Below are 21147 nucleotides of genomic sequence, written 5' to 3'. Positions count from 1 at the left end.
ATGTATTATTTGGCCAAAGCCCAGATAATTCCTGAAGTACACCTCAGGGCCTCATAATGACTTCAGTGCTAAATATCTTACAGTCCCACCTCTGCCTGACTGGGGCCGTGAAACATTACACAGTATAAACAAGAAATCAGTCAGTAATCCTGAGCTGCGGTCTCTAATGGTAGTGTTGGGTAGACTCTTTGGATCTTCTAGAAATACTATTTAGATCAGCCTTGTGCTGCGTTTAAGCTTACTAAAACCTCCCTAGGACTGTTGCTTTCACAGTTTCTCTGTCATGCCCTCTTCAAGTTGCATCTTCCCCTTCCTCCTTAACCAGGCCCAAGGCTTCCATCAGGAGACTTCATCACCACTTCAATCAGGGAAAAAAGTTCAGATCCTCTGACAGACAGATCTGCCACCCCTTGATGCTGCAGACATTCAGCAGTGATGGTAGGTACAGGCCAAGCATGGTTCCTGCGCTGACCCTGCGGTCCAATTGCACCCCGTCACAGGATGCTCCTCGCTTCCCCCAGGATGCCCTCTCTTCGCCAGGGCTCGAGCAGGCTTTGTTAGCACCTTCTGTGTTATGGCAGAATGGTTTATTTTCCCTTCATAGGTCATTAAATCTGTATTGATTGCAAGCAATTGGTTCTCCACACTGTGCAGACTTTGTTATAAATTACTGATATGGGATGTGAATTGGTTTGGCTTCCCATCCGGTATATTTAGCAGCGAGTTTTGAGTGTATGTTTCTCCCGTTGCTCTCGTTCTGGTCCCCACACAATGACAGCAGCAGTCCTGCTTTTCTCCAGAGCTGAGCACAGGTAATTTCTTTAGCCTTGGCTCCCGAGGAGAAGCCATTTCTTATTTATTCATTGTCCCTCCTTTCCACCTCCCCAGAAAAAAGCACACCCATATTAAACAGCCACCTTCCAAAACAGGCTAGAAAAAAAAGGCGATAGATCCTCTCGCTTATTTTATAACCACTTTAAGGCAACATGATAGTGTCTCTCAGCTGTGAAATTACCTATACTGGGAAACTTTTCTTCTCTAAAAAAGAAGGTCCTCTCTGTGAAATGGAAACAGTGCAGTGAGCTTTTTCAGTTTTCCACAGCCCTTTCCCTAGCAAGGATCATGTCATCACTGCAGCCTTTTAGCCGTGTGGAAAGCACCAGCCCCGGACAGAGTCAGGCCTTGCAGCCAGCATCCTTCAGGGCTTACAGCAAAGATCAGCTTTACGGAGCGATCTGAACTGAGATCTACACAAGTTTGGGTCAACCAACCTGCACCAATCTGACTTTCTCCTTCAGGTACATCTGCAAATGTTTGTATTGCCTATTATCAAACACTTCTAGTATGAGAGGTGGTAACAACTTTCCCAGTATTCATCCTTAACTCTTTCTGTCATATTTTCTCTCCCTTTCATCATCTTCCCAATATAAAATATTCTTACTGTTTATTTGTAAAAAACCAGGAACAGACAAGGTACTTTACAAGCAGCAATGAAGAAATAGTTTTTCTCCACAGTGTATATTTCTGCCATATTCATTTTACCACTCTCCTTTTTCATATTCTTCTCCTCACTCACCAAACACAGTTTTCATGATGGCAGCAAACACTCCAGAGAGAAAAAAGGATAAGCATGGAGAAAAAGAATGAGCAAAAGACAGAGAAAACCCCCGGGAAATTTCTTCTGAGATATTTATTAAAGTAAGGGCTGTGGGAGGATAAACATAGTGTACTGATTCCATTCAAAAAAGTAGATCCCCCTTTCAAAGTAACCACAGCCAAACCAAAGACAGCCAGGAATTTCTGTAGCAGAAAATCTGGCATGTCTGAAGATCTCTGCAGATACAGAAATACAGAGAATCAGGAGGAGATGGAAGAATAAAATGTAGATTAACAGTGAATCTTCTGAGCTTGAAGACCCACAGCAGAAGGCAGAAGTGAGCCTCCAAGTTGGTCCGTCGACCAGGGAAGGAGATGCAGTTGCCCATTTTGCAGGCAGCAATAGATCTTCTCTTATCTTGGATATTAGACTCTCTCTTAGAGATGCTGTTGCCCTGTGTAATGGGCTGTTCTTGAAAAAGTGAGAGCTTTTCCCTGGAGTGCTCGGGGCATCTGATCACCCTTTCAGAGAGGACCACTGGGAATTTTCATTATCATTTGGACAGAAACCAAAATTATGCAGACTGGACCTTAGTTTAATATTGTGTTAAGGTAAGCACATTGGCATCATCCTGTGACAAACATTACATCATCCTTTTAACTAGCAATGTTTTTAACGTATGTATTTCACTAGGCAACAGACTGATAGAGTTTTTGCCCTTTTAAAGTCACACAAAATATTTACCAGCTTTGTTATCTGAGAGCACTACAAAGGCAGTCAGCCCCACTAACCTGAGATGGGAAACATTCACGTTCACTTCAGGTGGTTTTCTGTGCATCTGTTATACACACACACACACATATAGGTATATAGAGAAAATTACACACAGAGGCCTGCTATAGAGAGCGACTGTATATATATAAAATGATTACAAATACTTGTCTCTCACACCCATCCTCAGTGTGTGTGAGTGCCATAAACTAGACATGACGTTCCAGACTGGAATGATGCAAGGAAGAAATATATTGCATTTATGGAAATCATTCATTTTCCTTGTCTGGGAACCTCTTGAATATAAATAATATTTTCATTTATAAATTTCAAAGTGCTGTCCTAAGAATGGGTAAGAATCATTATCTTCATTTGACAGTTGGAGAAACAAAGAGCAGACTGTTTTAAGCAGCAGTCTAAGGTCACATGGAGTAAATGAAGTCAAACCTCATCTCCTGAGCCTGACTTTCCCTTGAGAGAGTATACCAGAGAGCACACCACTCACAAATTTATCAGCTGAAACTCTTCAGCGCATACGCTAATAGTATTGGCAACCCTGAGCCTTCACAGATCAGGACTGAGGTTTCAAATGATCAGTGGATTTGCTTTAAATGCAGAAGATTAAAAGCCCCAAACAAATACACTTGTGTTTCTTCTATTTGCTTTCTGTTATATGAGGCTTTGGAGCGTGCTAAGGTAGTGCTTTCTGGGTATTTCCACCACCAGGCATCTTTCCTTAAAAAAAGTGGGGGCAGGAGCAGGGGGTGGGTGGGGGGGAGCAGTACTAAACAAACAGCACTAAATATTGCCAATAAAATCTGGAGAGTTGGCAACAAAATGCAGAGACCGTACCTATTTCTGGCACGTGCTGAAGACTGCTCTCTTCATAAAAGGATCTTCCCACCCTACCCCAAAAACAGATCTTACTTTCAGAGCCGCAGCAGTTCCCGGTGATGACTCCTGAGACTGGTAAACATCCATCACCGCCTTGGTTTGGGTCCTCCAGACCTTTTCGAAGGCGCGGCAGCTCGGGGCAGAGCTCAGGCTACGCCACGGGAGCCGTGGGTCTTTCTGCGCTGTTTGAACCCAGCACCCGATGCGGCCAGAGCACAACAATTTAGAGCAGGGCACACCCCAGCCTTCTTTTGCAATCAGAACTGTTCTTCCCCCAAGTATAAGCCAATTCTTCCCATTCAGGTCGGTAACGTGGGATTAAAGCTGCCATGGCCGCACGAAGCCGAGTGCTGGTCCAGCCGGAGCTCATTCCTCCTGCTCAAATTTGCTGGTGGGTTAACTCTGTGCCCTGAAGCTTTACATCAGACTGCTTATCTGCACCCTTCTTACTCGGTGCCAGCTGAAATTCACAACTCTGAAGTGGTGGCATTCAGTTTAGGGCTTTTTTTCCCTCTTAAGACCTGTCTTTTTCAAATGTCTCCAAATTAGACAATCGCTAGGGGCACCGATAGTTGTTTTCCTTTTAAGTCAGAGGCACTATTTGCTTTTTCAGTTCCTCAGTCGTTTTATCTCTTATTATGTTGAATCATTTTGAAAGCTATATCTTCCATTTAAAAGTCGTATCCCATTATCTAGGAGGGAATTTGAAAAGGTCGGTGTTAAAAGAAAACACAAGCTAAAACAACCCCAACACTCAAGCCTTCAACACTAACTAACCCGTGCGATATTGAAGGTTAATTAGACTTTAAGAAAATGTGCAGGCAATACATGTGGCATGCTACTGATAAAATGACATTGCTTATGATAAATTAAATTATAGTAGAACCTCACTGAGGTACTAATCGTGGGCAAACCACTGGAAAAAAAATGTTTAGTCAGGCTAGGATCTCTTTAAGTTAATAAACAAAAGAATATAGTGCATTCTGGACTGCAGCCTTGAATGATTCGGTTTTACTCAGTCTTAATGCATTTGCATATATGTTGCAAAAATAACAGTTATAGGTATATGACAGCACTGGAAATATCTGGGTGGTCTCTAAAGAGTGTGAATTAGCAGTATGTTATTTAATAAACTTTTTTACGGGGACCAAAAGACATCGCAATGGTTTCTCCTTGCTCTGCCATGTCTGTTAGCATTTAGGTTTTGGAACAGACATAGTAAGTACTGGGGAGAAGCACATATGGACATTCAAAAAACTGAAATAAAGTCAAACATGTTATCCAGGTTTCATTTATCTCTCAAAGTCATAAAATTGCATGCGGGTACACACTTGCTGGAGTGTGAAAAATAAAGTATAGGTTGTTACTGAATCTCATTTTTAGCAGAAAAGATTTGAATGTGTGCCCTGTATATTATGTGGGCATGTAATATGCTATGGTAATAAATAAATCAATCTGATCTGAGAACCCGGTTCTTGTTTTTCAGATAACTTGTTGACAGACTCTGGTAAATGCAATTGCTCAGATTTCTTCATGCTGTAACCCTTGGAAATGTTACAAACACTTTTACAACAGTAAGCCTGAAGACGCATCACCACACAGAATTCATATTGCTAACACATGAATGGCCTCTAATGTCTGCAGAGCCTTCAGTCAGCTCCATTATATTCCTCTCAAAGACAGACATGAAATGCGTTTGACATTATCACAGTTTCATTAGCTAAAACTTCACTGGCGTTAGCTGTATGTGATACGGCAGGCAACCCTCGCCTTTGGAAGAAAACGCAGATCTCATATATTTGACTTAGCTTCTTTGAAAAATTGAGAAACCAGACAAATAAAAATCCCATGTTTGAAAGAAGTGGAAGGAGAAGAACCCAAAAAATAAAGAATAATTAGTTTTACAAAATTTGGTTTGATAGAACTTGGATAGCACACTGTTAAAGGCTGTGTGGAGAAGACATCTTCTCCTTAAGAACATGCTGGGGGGCAAAAGTCATAGATACTCCCAGATACGTAATCACAACATGAACACGGATCTGCAAAATGCTTAATCGCAAGGAGCAGGCAACATGGACTCATCACCGGTTTAATTCAGGCTTTTAAAGATAAAGCATTAAAATGTCTTAAAGCAGACAATATTTGCTCCCATTTCAGTTGATCATTAAACTTAATCCATCTGCTTGGGGTTTCAGCCCTGCCTGACTCCCTCTGAATAGCATCTGATGTCTGTACCATGATTAAAACACACATACACGCAGAGATATCTGTTTGGACTGTTATGCAAAATAAAAATGCATTTTCTTCCTTTGCTTTCCTTCAAAACACATCCCTCTTTTAACCTAAACCTTTAAAGGGGTGTCCTTGTCACCAGAAAACTGAAGAAAACGCTGGAAGTTGGAGCACATCTTTTAACGGTTTCCAGGCAGCCTGTATCAGCCCGGAGCAAAGGAGGGTCTGGTAAGCTGTCTTCCATCTTCTCAACTATTCTTATCTCTAGTTCTGTTTCTAAGGTCAGTAAAAACATACAGAAGTGATTATGCAGGAACTAGCTCTGAGGGATTATGCTATTTGTCAAAGTAATAACAGTGAATTCAATATGCGTAAATCTCTTCTCCCTGTGCAGTAGAGCTGTGCTCCGGAATACAAGTGGGATATTGATAGGAGTCATTTCCGAGGCAGCTTACCTTTGGGGGGAGTTTGTGTTTGATATAATAAGAAACCCAAATTTTCTAAGAACCCACAAGTTGCAAGGGACAGCCCCACGGGCCTTTTCTGCTAACAAAAACAGCTGAGTTACTTCGCATTTTTATCAGTGACCTGGAAGAAAATACAAAATCCTCGCTGACAAAGTTGGCAGATGACACAGAGACTGGAGGTGAACAAAGAAGAGAGGTCACTGATGCAGAGCAAGCTATTAGTAAGCAAAGAGTATGTTTTCTAATACACGCCAATACAAAGATGTAAAGAAGCTGTGACTATAGGAGGTTGTTACAGAATGGGGGACTCTGTCCTGGAAAGCAATGACAGCCTGGTCATGGTGAATAGCCAGGGGAGTACCAATCCCTGAGAAGATGCAGCAGCCAAAAGACCAAGTCTCTAAGACAAGGGTGGGAGTACCTTGGGATAGAGAAGCTGCATTTTGTATTTTGGTGCTGGTTCATCTGTGAATCCTAACAACCTTGCAGCCCCATCTGCTTCTGAGGAACTGCCAAGTAGCAGAAATCGTGGGTCAATACAACTCTTTTGCATCTGTGTGAGCGAGCTGTACAGATGTGCCTCATTCAGCCGTGACCAGCCGTGCCATATGCCTTGGCCTTTGCCTCCTGGGATCTCCAATGGGACGTAGGGGCTGCCAGAATTCGGATTCCCACTGAAGAACGCCAGCCTCCTGCATCACGGTGTCCCAGAGGCTGCCACCTGGATGTGTGGAGCCGGTCAAAACAAACCCAACAGCTTTAACTCACCACATTGTCTTGTAGCTCAGGCACAGTCTATATGCATCCACTTTGTCCCATCCCGGTGACTCTGGTCCAGAAAGGTGTTAATAAGCTGTAAAGCACAGCAGGTTTGAAAAACTTGCCTTATACAGTAAAAGGTTGACATTTTATCACAGAGAAAATGAAGGACTGGATTTGATCAGTCTGTAAGAACAGAGCTTCATAATGGGTTGTGTGGTACAGAAGATGGAGGTGTAACAACACCCAGAAGCTGCAAGTTGAAACTGGACAAGTTCAGACTAGACTTTACAAGTGCTGATGTTTGACTACTAGAAGAACCACCCAAAGGTTTTGCTGGGTTCCCTGCCCCTGGAAATTTTTAAATCGAGATTAAGTTCCTTCTAGAACAGGATCAGACAAGTTAAACAGCAGCACCTCTGACCTCCTAGTCTGTAACTCCATGAAGCCCACTCTGAGCTTTCCTTTCTCTTACCCATTCCAGAAAATGTCATTAAGTAGGGGCACCCCCTCAGTGATGCTTTTGTTGACTTTCCTTCCAAATTGGATGTTTCAGAGGACAGTCATAGGCTATGCCAGGTGAGATGCCAAAAGAATTCACCTCCTGTGTGATACTATATTGCCAGGGATGATAAGGACTTAAGGCAGGCTTGAATGGAGAAGTCAAGCCAGCTCCCTTCCATCGTACAGACCAGACATAAATCTGGCACTTCCCACTTGAACAAAGATTAGTCCTTCACAAATCTTGTTTGGAGGAGAGCTAGAGAGCCAAGATGCAACTGTCTGAGGGCCCCTCTAGAATGTGAAGTGTCATTTGGGGACGGGCATCCAACAGAACCTCACCTAATAAAATCAGCTGGGGATAGCAGCGTACACAGGAATTTGGTTGTCGGTATACGAGGCTATAAATAGTCTTTTGGAAAGCCTGGAAGCTCATACAGTTATTGCTTGATATTTTAAAATGTTAATGTGGATTTCAAGCTCATGAAAGACATGAGATTGCTCGTGAAGACCTGTCTAGCCACACATAGGATCAGCAAGAAATTCAGGTTCTTCCATCCCACTCAGCCTTGCCATGGAAGAAAGACCAGCTCCTGGTAAGTTTTGGTCTTCATGAACAATTCAGCCCCCGGGGCCCTGTGATGGCCTACGCCATCTCTGATGCCTGCTTTGTGATACAGATAGATGTTACCTGGAAACCAGACTGGTATTGGTCACTTATTTCTTCTTCCTTATTTTCCTCCTTATTGTTTAGGAGGGAAAAAAAAAAAAAAGAGAGGAAAAAAAAAAGCCGTAGCACCACAAGAGAAGGAACAGAGATTGTCTAATGCTCACAGGGACATTTACAGGATCTCCCACCATGCCTCTAATTATTGTATCTTATTAGAACAGCTCAAAATGGATACTTTGGCAAAACATGGCTCTTCAACAGTGCCCCATGCATCAGATGGTGAGACCATCACTTTTAGGGCTGACGGTTCCTAAAGAATTTGACTTGTGTCTTCTTGACTCCTAGCAGGTTCACCCACCATTTGGTGCCCCTTCCCAGCAGCACACATGTAGAGCCCAAATGGTTACAGTCTGGCTGTTTGCAGATTCTGCTTCTTACTGTGAAATTTGTTCACATTAATTCCAGATAGGAGGAAAAATCAAGTTGTTTGGGGATTTATTATTTTTTTTTTTTACTTTAGCTTTTATCATTAGAATAACCAACATAAGTTGGTTTCTGGGCTGGATGAGTCAGATGGAGCTCATAATCATTAGCACTGCATTAAAATACGGCATTAAAAAAAATAAAATAAAATACTTCTTGTAAACATCTGATTTAAAAAAAACCAACCTAAAACACTAATCGGTTAGAAGCTGACAGAAATTATTAGCAATAAGCTCTTTCGCATAGAAATAGGCTTATTACCATGCATTTGCAGCAGCTGGCATGAGCCTGGCGTGGTGCCAGCAAACTGTGTCCTGCAAACACCATCTTTCCACCTGATCCTAGGAAAAACACCAGCAAGGCAGGGTTGTATTCTCTTCTCAATCCCTGCGTAATATACTCCCGTTGACCCCTGCAGGAGTTCTGTGCATGTGCAAGTGTGTAAAGGGTATGGTCCTAAAAGGGGAAAAAAAGTCAGTTTTGCCTTTTGAGCTGGCAGACCTGTGAGCAAGGACTGTGGGCTGCTTTTAAAAGACGGGGGGTAGAAGGGTAGGGGGATGTGTTTTGCTACATCATTGAAAGCTAGGAGAGGCCACCCAGGAAGGAAAGAATAAATTAATCACAAATCACAGCCACATAAAGATCTTAGGTCAAATCAGATTTGTTAGTGTGTGTTGTGTTTGGGGTTTTTTAAAATCAGCAGAAAATTACCCTCTGCATGATGCATGGCATCGTCTTCAGCTCCTGGGTCTGCCCACACTCGGATGTCGAAGCACATTTGTGGTTTACTGAGATCTAGTGTTGTTTGCTTGCTTTTTATGGCCAAGGACTTTTCCATATGATTACACTCTAAAAGTGTGCCATAGATTACACGGTCCATAACAAGGTTACAAGGAGAGAACACAGGTCTGCATTTAGGAAACCATCCTTAATCCCAATAGGAACAGCTTCGAACATGCAGCCTTCAAACTTTTTCATTACTGACTTGGTAAAATATAGGGACAGATTTTGCAAATGTCAGGGACATTCACTTTGCTGGAGGACGAAAATGCTCATAATTAAAATTAAAACTGAAACAAAAGAACCCGAAACACTTTGCAGGATTGGGCTTCAGGTATGGAAAGCACAATGTTAACAACATGGAATTGTAATGTGAATCCAGTGATTTTTGCATTTATTCTAAAAGGCCAAATCATGTTAAGATTTTGTCAACTCTTTAGTTTAATGGGGGTGAAAAATACTGACTATAAAGGAGGTGAATGAAATGGCCTGTGAGGCTTTATGGGTAACACAAAAATCACTATTGAAACAATGATCCCCTTACAGTTGAAAACATCGACCTTTGCTGAAGAAATTCAGAAGTCTTGAACACAGTGCTTACTGCTTCGTCCAATTTCAAGTCAATCGAAGGAAGCAAAATACAAAGGGAAAGGTCATATTGACTTAGTACAACAATCTTAATGAATCTTGGCCCTCTGTTTTGCATTTCCAGTGGCAACATGAACTCAGTGGCTCAATCCCTTGCTCTCTGTGCTGCTTCCAAACACACAGGTAGAGGGAATAAGCTTTTGCTCGGCTCGATCCCCGAACAGCACCGTGTCTCTGGTTAAACAGAGCCTGAAAAACAGCCTTTTTATTTTTAGCAACAGCATTTACTAAAAGGAGCTGTTGTTGACAAGAAAAGCCACTCATATTTGAATGTGAAATATTTCCAGCACTTTAAGTGTGAGGGGAAAGGTAAGCAATTAGAGAGTCACAATCGATAAGGAAGAGACCGTGAAGGATTTCTGGACAGGGAATATTTCTTTGCCTCCCAAAAGCATTTGTCCTGTGCAAAACCAGGGTATTTTTTGGCACTGCTGTAGCTTATAGGTGTACCAGTCCTGGACCAGCACCCGGCTGTGTAAGGTACTGTACAAATGCAGGACAGAAAGACAAACTTCAGTTTAAGACAAGAGCTCACAAATGGATGCAGACTAACAGCCAGGGGAATACAAGGAAACAGGGTGACGTTATAATAGTTAAGTCACTATTTCAGATAAACAGTGAAAGGCACAATGACAAAATTTCTTTTGATTTTTTTTTTTTTTTTAAAGCTGCTGCTCCCTCTGTCAGCCCCAATCCTGCTGTGATGCCTAAATGAAATAAATCAGCCTGTTAATAACGCCTGAGCAGCACTGGCAGCCAAGGACGGAAGTCTAGTGAAAGACAAATGGTTAAAGTTTACTAAGTAGTTACAAACCACCAAAAACAGGTCTTAAAATGGGAAGTGTCAGGCAAGCCCTTAATAACAGGTAATACTACCAACCCCACCTATAATTACTGTACTCCTCTCCCCACCCTCTGAATGTCACTCGTTTCCATCAATTGCAGGCTTTTCAGAGGACCGGTGGTTCCTTGGCAATGTCTGCACACTGCCTTACAAAAACGGGGCGACGTTTTTTATCTGAGCTTCTGAGGAGCTGCTGTGATATACGTATTAAATAATAACAGCACAAATAATAGCAATAGTAATGAAACAGGAGGTTCAGCTCTGCCCACATCTAGCTGCGCTGACACTATCATATCCCCAGTACGGTTTGAGGCAACCTTGAAAGACTGCGCGTAGAGGGAATAATGTATTGAAAGGAATACATTTACCGCACATCACATAGTCCCCATTAGGAGATTTTTATGATCACATTACTATGTGCTTTGTCTTCAAACGGAGACTTCGCTGGCTTTTCCACCCATAAGCAAGAAAAAATACTTGCCACACTCATTATCAGTCTCTTGGTTCAGATTTTCTCTCTGATGTACAGCTGCTTCATTTTGGTTCTCAGTTCCAACAAGACATATTATTGTCACCTTTTCTGTAACAATTTCCTTATACTCCTGAAACTAGACGACAGTCAAGGATATTACTATGAACCTGAGACTGGTACGTACTTAGAAATGTTTTAGATGTGTAGAGATGGTTGAATATTTTTGTTTAGTCATTATTTTACACATTTGCTACCATTTGGGTTAAAGGATTTTTTAAAATTATATCAGTGCTTACTAACCAGTCTCATATGCTCTTTCTCAAACTGTTTGTTCAGACTATCTAGGGAGGCTCAATGACTGCACAAATCACACGGAAACTTTTACACTTGCCGATTCGATAAGGGGTGCTTTTCAAACATCTGATTTAACGTGCAAGAAAGAATAAAAAATAATAAAGGGGAGGAATTTTCAAATAAATAAAGGGTTGTGAAACAAATTAGGGAAGATTTTGAGAGACTTAGTGCCTCAGTGAACAAGCTCCTGTGTAGCTGTAATAATATAACCCACAAATCACAGTAAACCAAGCGTAGTGCTTTGATTTGTGAAAATATGCAAGAATATCCTTTTAACTATCTAATCAGCTCTATACTGAGCCCTCACACTATCAAAAGGTCAGAATCCAAAAGGGTTAAGTATTGACTGACAAGAGGATGAAAGGAAAAGCAACAGAATGTAGGTGTATAAAGGTCTTGAGGGACATTCCTAAAAGTCAGTATCAGTTTTACACTTCATGCACAGGACCAGATATGAATTTCAAATAATGAATAGATTTGGATCATCCGTACTTTTAAAAAATGTGAAACTCATATTTAACTCTGTCTAGGCCAAAAGCTTTTCTTCTTTTTTCTTGCTCACGCCTTCATTCATGTGAAAATTCATGCCAAAAATTATTTTTACTCTTTCTCACACATTTTCACCTGTTTAGAAAAGCACCCCCTCTCCCTTCTTTGATGCTGCGATCTGTACCATCGCTCACTGAATAATGCAGCCAAAGAGTTTACAAAACAGCATACATGGGTGAAACTTGCTAGTTACCCAGGGGTGACAATATGTTACAAATGGGTTTGAAAGCAAATAAAACCTCAGGCGCTGGCTATTTCCATCCGAAATGCAGCGGGTAAATGCAGTGGGTCAGAAGTTACACAGGGCATGTGCCCCCGCCCCCCAGCCCGGCTACAGCAGAGCCATGGCGGGAGGGGGACTATCGCCCAGTTACGGGACCCTCCGTGGTGGCGGCGGCAGGGTGGGACACTCACAGGGTGAGGGGGCGAGTAGAAAAGGCCCCTGGCAATCTGTGCTCCACTCTCCTTTTTTTAGGGGCAGGATGTTTTGGGAAGAGAGAGTTTGCTGGCAACCTGATCCTCTCTCCGGTTGTGGAGATCTTCAAAGGAGATGGTGCTGGCAGCTGACATCCCCCCTTCTCCTGATGGGTTTTTTTCCCGCTCACACTGCAGATCCCTCCCCTGACAGACCTCCTGATCAGCTCCTTCTTCCTCCTGCAGCACAAGCTCAGCCATATTCGAGTCCCTTTGTACCATGCACCACATCAGTAGGCCTCATCGTGTTGTTTGTGGGGGGGAGCGGCTCCACTCTGCAATGGCATTAACCAGCTTCAAAAAAATAATAATTTGAGAAGTTGCGTTGCTTCTAAATGGGATCAGGAACCTGATGGTTGAGAAGGGCAATGGCAAACACAGAAATACTGGGAGGGCAAAGGAAGAAGCTTAGGAGAAGGAAATAGCTGCCAACCCAACCCTCTCACCGAGGGCTTCCCCAGAAACCATAGTAGCTTTGTCTCTGCCCTACAGTATTTCACATGCACAGGGATAAGTAAATTTGTTGGCAAAGCTGACAAAGACCTTTCCCCACTTCTGTTTCTAGAGGCTTGGATGCCCAGAGTTAAGCCCTTCACCCAAAGACCCTTTGCAAGCCATCCCTCTGTGCTGGTGCCTGACTTGTCCAGCTCTGCAGAGAAGCAAAAGAAGAGCTCAGAAATTGCTAACCCATACCCCAGCTCCAAAAACCTCCAGCCATACAACACTCGTGCCCTGAGACGTAGCACAGCCCTCTCCGGACTGGCGGGTGGGCTGGCTGGGGATGGGCTGCAGGGACCCCCCGGGTACACATAGCACGCGTCCACGTGCAGCCTCCCCTCCAGCCCCGCGGACGTTGCCTGACAAATTATACCCAGTGACGCTGCTGTAAATGGCAATATCTCTTGGAATGGTTTCAGTCAAATCACACTTCTCTGGCAGCGCGTGCAAGGAGAAAGGTGGGTGGAAGGAAAAAGGCAGAGCCAGTGCAGTAGCAAATATTGACACAAAACAATAACAAAACATTATTGTAAAACCCACACAAATGAACGGGTGAGTCTGTGCCCAGGAAAGTGCTTCAGACTCACGCATTCACGTTCACATTTCCAGTGCCGAAGAATACACTTGCAGAAACAGAACATGTGTAAACACGGGTTGCAGAAACTGAGATGAGGTAAAAAAAAAAAAAAAAGTCATTTATAATTACGCAGAAGGGCAGATATTACCAGATACAATAAAGTGCTAGCACGATCACTCAGTTTGATTTTGTTTTTGTTTTTTTTTTTTTTTAATTTGGGTAGTCCTGTTGGCCTTCCTTCACGCTCAACAAATGCTTTCTGAATTGGGTGCTCAGGATTAGGTCCACATTCAAAATTCACAGTAAAGCTTAACCTTGAGTCACATTAGCCCGCGAAAAATAAACCCTAGTCTCTGCTTTGTTGCAGTCATACACACAGCAATAAAAAGTCGCCAGTCACACTACATGCACTGTACAGGTTGTCTTACACTTAACTATCTGCTTTTCTCCAGAGCCAGCTATCAGATCTCCTCTTCTTCCTTTTTGTTCTTTGGTGAGGTGGTTTATAATGGAAAAATAAACAGCTTGTTGCATCTACTTATCCCCCCCCCCCCCCAATAAATTAATCAGGTGGTGTAATACCTCCAAAAGTAGTTGCATATGTTTTCTTACTGGAGCCACCCATGAGTCCCACCATGCAATGCTTTGTTGTGTAAAGTCACTGTTCTCCGACACATGCATTTCTCCTGTGTAGGGCTAGGTCAATCATGGCTTCTCTCCCAGTTTTCCTGCTGAGTGCCAAACAGGACATTTTGCTTGGCAGATGGCACATTTCCAAAAGCACCTGCTAGCAGGAGCAAGAGATGGTATGGAGTACTCTACTAGCTGCCTAAATAACCTGAAAACCTGCTCCTCAGTCCTCCAGTTTTGATTTGGATTTTCCTATGGTGCGATGTGGTCCTGACAACCTGAGCCAGCCTGCTCTGGTACTTCAGTAGCAGGAACCAGTTAGATGGATGAACAAGTTATGAAAGGTTGATCCAGTTCCCCTACTGCAATCACCTGCCAGCAAAATACAGACACCATTTGTGAGCATGAACAGCACCCTGCCTCCTAAGAGCATGATGCTGAAATACTTGCGCGCCACATTTCTTTAGGTGGGGTCTGAGGGACAGAGCCTACAGCACCGCTCGTTTGTAACACCGGCTTTACTTCAGGAGAAAGGAGACACCAGGCTGTGGAAATACCTGCACAGAAGTTTGCGAAAGCGCATTTTCACCCCGTGCTTCATATGCAGAAATGCTATACTATTTACTCACTTGGATGATGACTGGGAGACACATTACCATGAACTATTATGCAGATGAATGCCTCAAATTTAGGAATTCATGTCCCAGTTGTTATTCTGAGAAAATAGCTATGGACATAGATGGAAGCTGAGCCCAACTAACAAATTAAAAATCAGATCTTTGGAGTAGACGTGTAGGAACCCCAGAAACAAAACAAGACTGATACAAAAGCAGCATTAAAACCAAACCCATTTTCACCAGCACAGTATATACATCTTTGCTTAATTGATTATACATTTTCTTCTTCGGGTAAAAGGGATTTGAGACATGCAAATTCTAGCTTAGGGACGAGTTGTGCAACATGGCACTTGCTCCTGAGTAATCCAATTGACCTCCCCGGGGCCGACTCATGTGAGCAAGTGCTCATCACCACCACCGAGGGTTGCGCAATCGGTGGGGTTTTCAGTGCACCTCTCCATCTGCACCACCCTCCCGGACAGCACCGCGTCCCAAGTCTTTGGTGGAGCTTCTCTGATCACTACAAAGCTATGCCAAAACACAGAGGGAATGCGTCCTGTGCGAGGAATTAGTTTGATTAGTTCTCTTAGGATACGCGATACTTTTTTTTTTTTTTAAGATCACAGAAAGAACATTTCAAGGTTACTCTGTGAGAATAATCAATCTTTTAAAACACACAAGTTCTCTAGTTACATTTGCAAAGAAAAAAAAAAAAGAGCGGCGTGTACCGTGGCAATGAAAAAGCTAGTAAAGCCAGCACAACTGAGCCCTTAATTTTCCCTTTTCACCAGGTTTCAGACAATTAGGTCTGTGGGCAGTAAAAAAAAAGGGGGGGGGGGGGAGGAAGAGAGTAAGAAAAAAAAAGCACATGGTTAATTTTTACATTATAGTGCCCAAATGAAAAGAGATCACTTGGCTTCATTTAACTTCCCATCTTCGCAGTCTGAAGAATGCTGCAACATGCTACCGGTGCATGCCTGTAAGCTAACTACTCACCGGCTTCCATAAACATTATATTTACCAGAAAAAACCCAAAAAACAAACCAGTAAAAATCCCTGCTTAGTTCACAGCACATTATAGAAGCCAAATTGCAAAGAGATTTTTTTTTTTCCTTCTGCAATGAAGTAAACGAAAGCGCCAACGTATACAAATATGCATCTGTTACTAATGAGATGTTTACAGCCCCTGCCTTGCCAATTGCACATATGTAATACCTTGGTGCGTCGTTACCTATAGAGCTCTGGTTAAGAGACAATAGGTGCAAATTAATGTATAAACAGACATTATCTCTTCAAGCCTGGACATGACTTGAAGCCTCTTTAAATATTTTTAAATGCCACAGCTTTCTACTTAGGTTTTAAAATCCTTTCTTCCACTCTTTGCTGCTGGTGAAAACGTTCGGGGGACAGGACAAGATATTTCTAATAGCAGGATATTTCACTCTGCACTTTGTTTTAGCGTGTGGGGGGAATAATAATTGTATTCAGACTTGAAATGGCTTGGGTTACGCAGTTCAGAGCACAAGCACCTGCAGCAAATTAATTTGTTGTAGCACATTTATTATCTCATAGCTTCTATTTAGGCTGCAGCTGTTGCTATTATGTTAATAATGTTTTTTATCACCACTGTATACAACAGGTTATGGTAATACAGAAATTTTGGGGCATGGGGTGTTCGGGTTTTTTTAATTTATTTTATTTCTCAGAAAGAAAAAGATGGGGAGAATACAACACATAAGCATTGATCAGGCATTTAGCCTTCTGTTTATTAGCTGATTTGAAAGAGAATGGGCAAGAGAAATTAGAAAAGAGTAACAATAGACAAAGATGGCGCGTGCAGAATTTGTGAAAGCAAAAAAGAAGAAGAGGTGGAAAAAAAGAAAGAAAGAGAGAAAGAATGAAACACCGAACACCGCAGTGCTGGGGTGGTGAGTGTTCGGGTGGGGGCGGGGAAAATGCTGCAGTTTTCGTGAAATAATAAGGTGGAAAAAAAGGCATACAAAGAGTAGGTTTTTCATTGTCTGTAAAATATAAACACAGATGAATTCTGTCTTTGGTTTGTTCATGCTTTTCACTCTGCACAGCAGGGATGTTCTTAAGAAGTTGCCCTCTGCGAAATTTCACTAAATGGAAACCGTGGACCCTGCATGATGCGATTATAATCACACCAGCCATTCTTTTTACATAATTTTTTGTTTAAAATCCAGTAATGCTTCTTGTTTTTAAAACATATATCTATATCTATACATGCATCTAAAAGGGTGCTGGTTTACGTCCCCCCAGCAAAGTGCAAGCTGAAGCTATAACTGGCTGTATCCCATCCGCAAATCTCCGTGGACTCAAAAACAATATGAAAATTTTTAGCTGACAAGAACATGTCTGCTGCCTGCAGTCACTGCAATAGCTCACCATGTTGCCTACTAACCAAAAGATCAAAAATTATCGATTTCATGGCGCTGCGTGCTTGGGATAGAAAAGCTACTTTAAAATTTGCATTATTTAAGAAATGAATTAAGAGAAAAGACTCATGTTTTAGAGCACTTTGGAACGTAAAAATGGCTTTATGTTTTAATCTTATCAATGATTTACTATAATTCTATTATTTTTAGCAGCTGGGGTCTGGAAATGATTTTTTTTTGCCGATGAATTTAGGATTTTGCCGCAGTATACATCTGCAGTCCCAGAATCCTCTGGTAAGATAATCCCTCCTGCGATGGGGAAACGCCTTTAACCTTTTCGTGAATGAAAAAAATATGCAACCATTTTGAAATAAAAAGGGGGAAAGAATGATGATTTCTAAGAGCTGGAATGAAATTTACTGTGAATTGAAAGAACAAGGGAAGGAAAACACACTGTAATCGCGTTGTGGCGTTGGGAGTTTCTAGCTCTTGTCTCCATCGCTCCTACCCTTTCTTCAATGGTGTCCGTATATATGCCTGGAGTATGGTGTTGTTACCCATATTTCACGCGGGTGAGACATTGAGAACCAAGACGTTAAGAAAGACAGTGTTTTCTTGCCGTAACTGCAGAAATGCTACAACTACTTCCTCCGTGCTGCAGGCTTTAAGGAAAATTTCGATTATCAGTCACTGAAATTCATTTGACCAGTGGTTGCTTAAGATGACGGGACTGCGTTAGGGGAGCCAAGCATCCAGATAGCAAGAGGTGTTTACGGCTGCTCAGGGGTTTCAGCTAGAGAGGGAAGAGGAAATTTTTCTGCGGCGTAAGGAAAACCCGAAGCCCTAGTCCACGCACAGCCTGTTTGGAGATTTGTTCAAATGAAACTCCTACCCTGATGCTCTCGTATTTTCAGACTGCACAGTAATTAAGAAAGAACGGTCTGAACAGAAAAATCAGGTCTTAATAATGTACTATCTTTTGGTTTAATATTACATATTAGAATCAATTACTTGGAATAAGGAAATCTGGCCTAAAGCTATTGAAAGAAAAAGGCAAAATTTATACATCAACTACCTTTTTAAAGACAGCTCTCTGTACAAGTACAGCTTTATATTTAGAGTATCGACTATTAAAGGGTTACAACTCTGAGAAATCGGGGGTTTCATGTGGACAGAGTTTGATTAGGGAAGAAGAAGGAAGGTGTCACACCTCTGCGACTGTTACCGTTTTTGCCTGTGTTTCTGGCTGTTTTTTCTGCCAGGGTGCCTGAACACAACCATTGCAATTGTTTTAAATGGGGAGTGCGAGACCCATAATCATTAAGAGACAGGCACACAGAGAAATTTTAAAGGCAAACTTAAGGGCTGCGGTATAATTGATAATGACATTTTGAAAAGGACCAGTATCGTGGATTTCTGTTTACGTGATCATGCAATAAATTCTGAATATAAAGCCATCTTGCTATTTGTTTGGTTAGTAGTAATTAAAATATATGTGTTGGGAGATGCAATGCTTCGTGTTTACTCTGTTCCACTGCTTAATATGCCAGTAATCAGATATTCTGATGAGTAGCGCCTCAGCTGCTAAATTAGCTGGAGAATTTTTTCAGTTTCTGAAACATACCTGATATATAAACTGCTGTAGGCATTCACATGTACTGAATTAAAGAGGGATACACTAAGGCATAATGTATATATTCAAAACAAGAACACTGAGGGAAAAGAATAACTTTTTTTTTAAAATCAAATTGGTGGCCACTGACAATTCTATTTTTGATGCTTGAAACAACATTTATGAACTACTCCTATTTATGTCATTCCAACGAGTTAACAAGCTGGTTTGATCGGTATGTCCTATATTAATTTATTAATAATTTGTAGGGTCTCCCTTTCCTTCAAAATGACCCCAAGTTACAAACTTACAGAATTTTTTCTGTAATTGTTGAGAAAAGTGAAATCTCATCAGTATTTTGAGTTTGGCTAATTCTCTCTTTGTCCATAAAGAACATTTTTGTTTTCACTGAAAATGAGCCCGAATGGCACAGCTATTTGCTTTACCATAGCAAAGGTTCTGAAGTGTATTAATAAACTGTAGTTCTCAAGTATGAGGCAGAAGTTACGCTGATTAGTCCTGCATCTCAAAGAATGCTGAAATACTGCAAGCATCTCCTCTCTTTTTCCCTTCACTCCTGTACGAAAGTGAAAATACGGGACTTTTTTAGTATACTACAACTTCACTGGAAGAACATTCCTTTTCTTTTATTCTTTTTTTTTTTTAATAGGATCAGAATGATCTATTTTTTTGCTGACAAGTGAATATATATTTAGTCAGCATCTGAAAAAATATCTGTAGTTGATTCTCAAGTATGTTCCTAGAGTATGCACAGTTAGAAGCCAATTATGCATACGTTTTTAAGATCCATACGGGAAATCAAAGATTCAGGCCCAGAGCCCTAGATGTTTCTGTAATTGGTAATTTTGCTTTGTCCTTATATTAGTGCCATGGCTACTCATTCGTTACTATGTTCCTTACAAATACAGCTAAATGCCAGCATTTTGGAAGGAAAGGTGACCAACTAATTTTACCTTTAGCTGTTTGTTATTTTTAATTAATGGGCTTCCTGCTTTCTACCGTGTTAAAAGTTGACTCTCCAAAAGCAGTGCTAAGGATGTAAAAAAAAGAGGCTAACAAAAAGATTTAAATCATTATCTTTTAAAATTTAACCATGAAGCTCTCCTTTGCACTGAGGATTTCTTACTGCAGTGATACACAATGGACATGTTAGGAGACTGCTTGACCTTTTGAAAAAAATATCTCTGCAGCATACTCATCTAGCAAACAGCCACCAAAACAAACCTATTAAAGTATAAAAGAGCTCTAAGGAAACTTCTGAAGCTGCATATACACACTCGGTGCTTCTCAGGCGGGGAAAGAAAAGTAGAAGAAGAATAATAACTGGACTGTTTGTGAATTTACTCATGAAGCCCTGCACTGTAATACCTGATATAATATTTACTCTTCTTGTTTTGATAGTGGACCGTAACACACTGTATTTTAGAAAAAACAGAAACACAAAATGTATTTTACAAACATTTGTATAATTGAAAGAACAGTATAACATGATAATCGTAACTGTAACACTTCCAGCTATTAAGAATATGAGTTTTCCTGGGGTAGTGTTTTTTCAAAAAAGGTGTTATTTTAGAAAATGGTTAGCTACCAAATAGGTAAAAATCACAAAGCTAATAGGAACCAAATTTCTATTAGCAATGTGTCTAGATCTGAAAGCATCCTAACCACTTTGCAGTGAAACAAATACAGATTAAAATGACAAACCATGCAAGAGTAAAACAACCAAAAATCAACAAGAGTTTAGCATCATGTGTTAAAGGCCTCATGAAACGTTTATAGATATATACAGATATATAAAGTTGTATGTTTTAAACCTGCTTTTAAAAGGGCTAGTTCCAGTTGTCCTCGTCAGGTCAAAAAGAAAAGCGGTGCATAGTTCAGGGGCCAGAAGCAAAGACACGGACTGTACCCCTCCTGCTCCTGCAAGATCCAGGCTCCGAAAGCCCCATCCCTGCAGACCTCAGGGGGTGGGATGGCACACAAAGAGGCTCTGAAAGGTATCTGGGACCATGCAATGCATCAAGGGCGTTTGACTGATTCTACTGTTGTTATCAAGTGCCCAATGGAATTGCTTATAGTGAATTTGGCAATAATGCCCTATAGAAACAGCACTTTGAACTTATATAGTACCTTTGATCCAGGGATCTAAAAGGAGGGGTCTGTCATTATTACTATTCCCATTTTACAGAGGGTGAAACCGAGGCAGACCAGATTTTCCCAAGCTTGTAGAGGAAGGCAGCAGAGAAAGGGAGACGGACAAAGAAATTAACTCTTCCCCACGCACTTTTTTTTTTTTTT

General features: G+C 41.4%; 1 protein-coding gene across 1 annotated transcript in view; it reads left to right on the top strand.

The window, feature by feature from the left end:
- Positions 1 to 10081: 10081 nt before the first annotated feature.
- The window catches only part of TRAK1 (trafficking kinesin protein 1), a 440848-nt gene continuing 429782 nt past the window's right edge, over positions 10082 to 21147 (top strand). Inside the window, exon 1 of the mRNA XM_075745579.1 lies at positions 10082 to 10087. The gene's annotated coding sequence lies outside the window, so the exon portion shown is untranslated. The remainder of the gene's footprint in view (positions 10088 to 21147) is intronic.

The sequence above is a fragment of the Balearica regulorum genome, chromosome 2, assembly GCF_011004875.1.
Source record: "Balearica regulorum gibbericeps isolate bBalReg1 chromosome 2, bBalReg1.pri, whole genome shotgun sequence".
Lineage (NCBI taxonomy): Eukaryota > Metazoa > Chordata > Aves > Gruiformes > Gruidae > Balearica > Balearica regulorum.
Note: the sequence above shows the minus strand (reverse complement) of the source record. Positions and strands in the feature narration are given on the sequence as shown.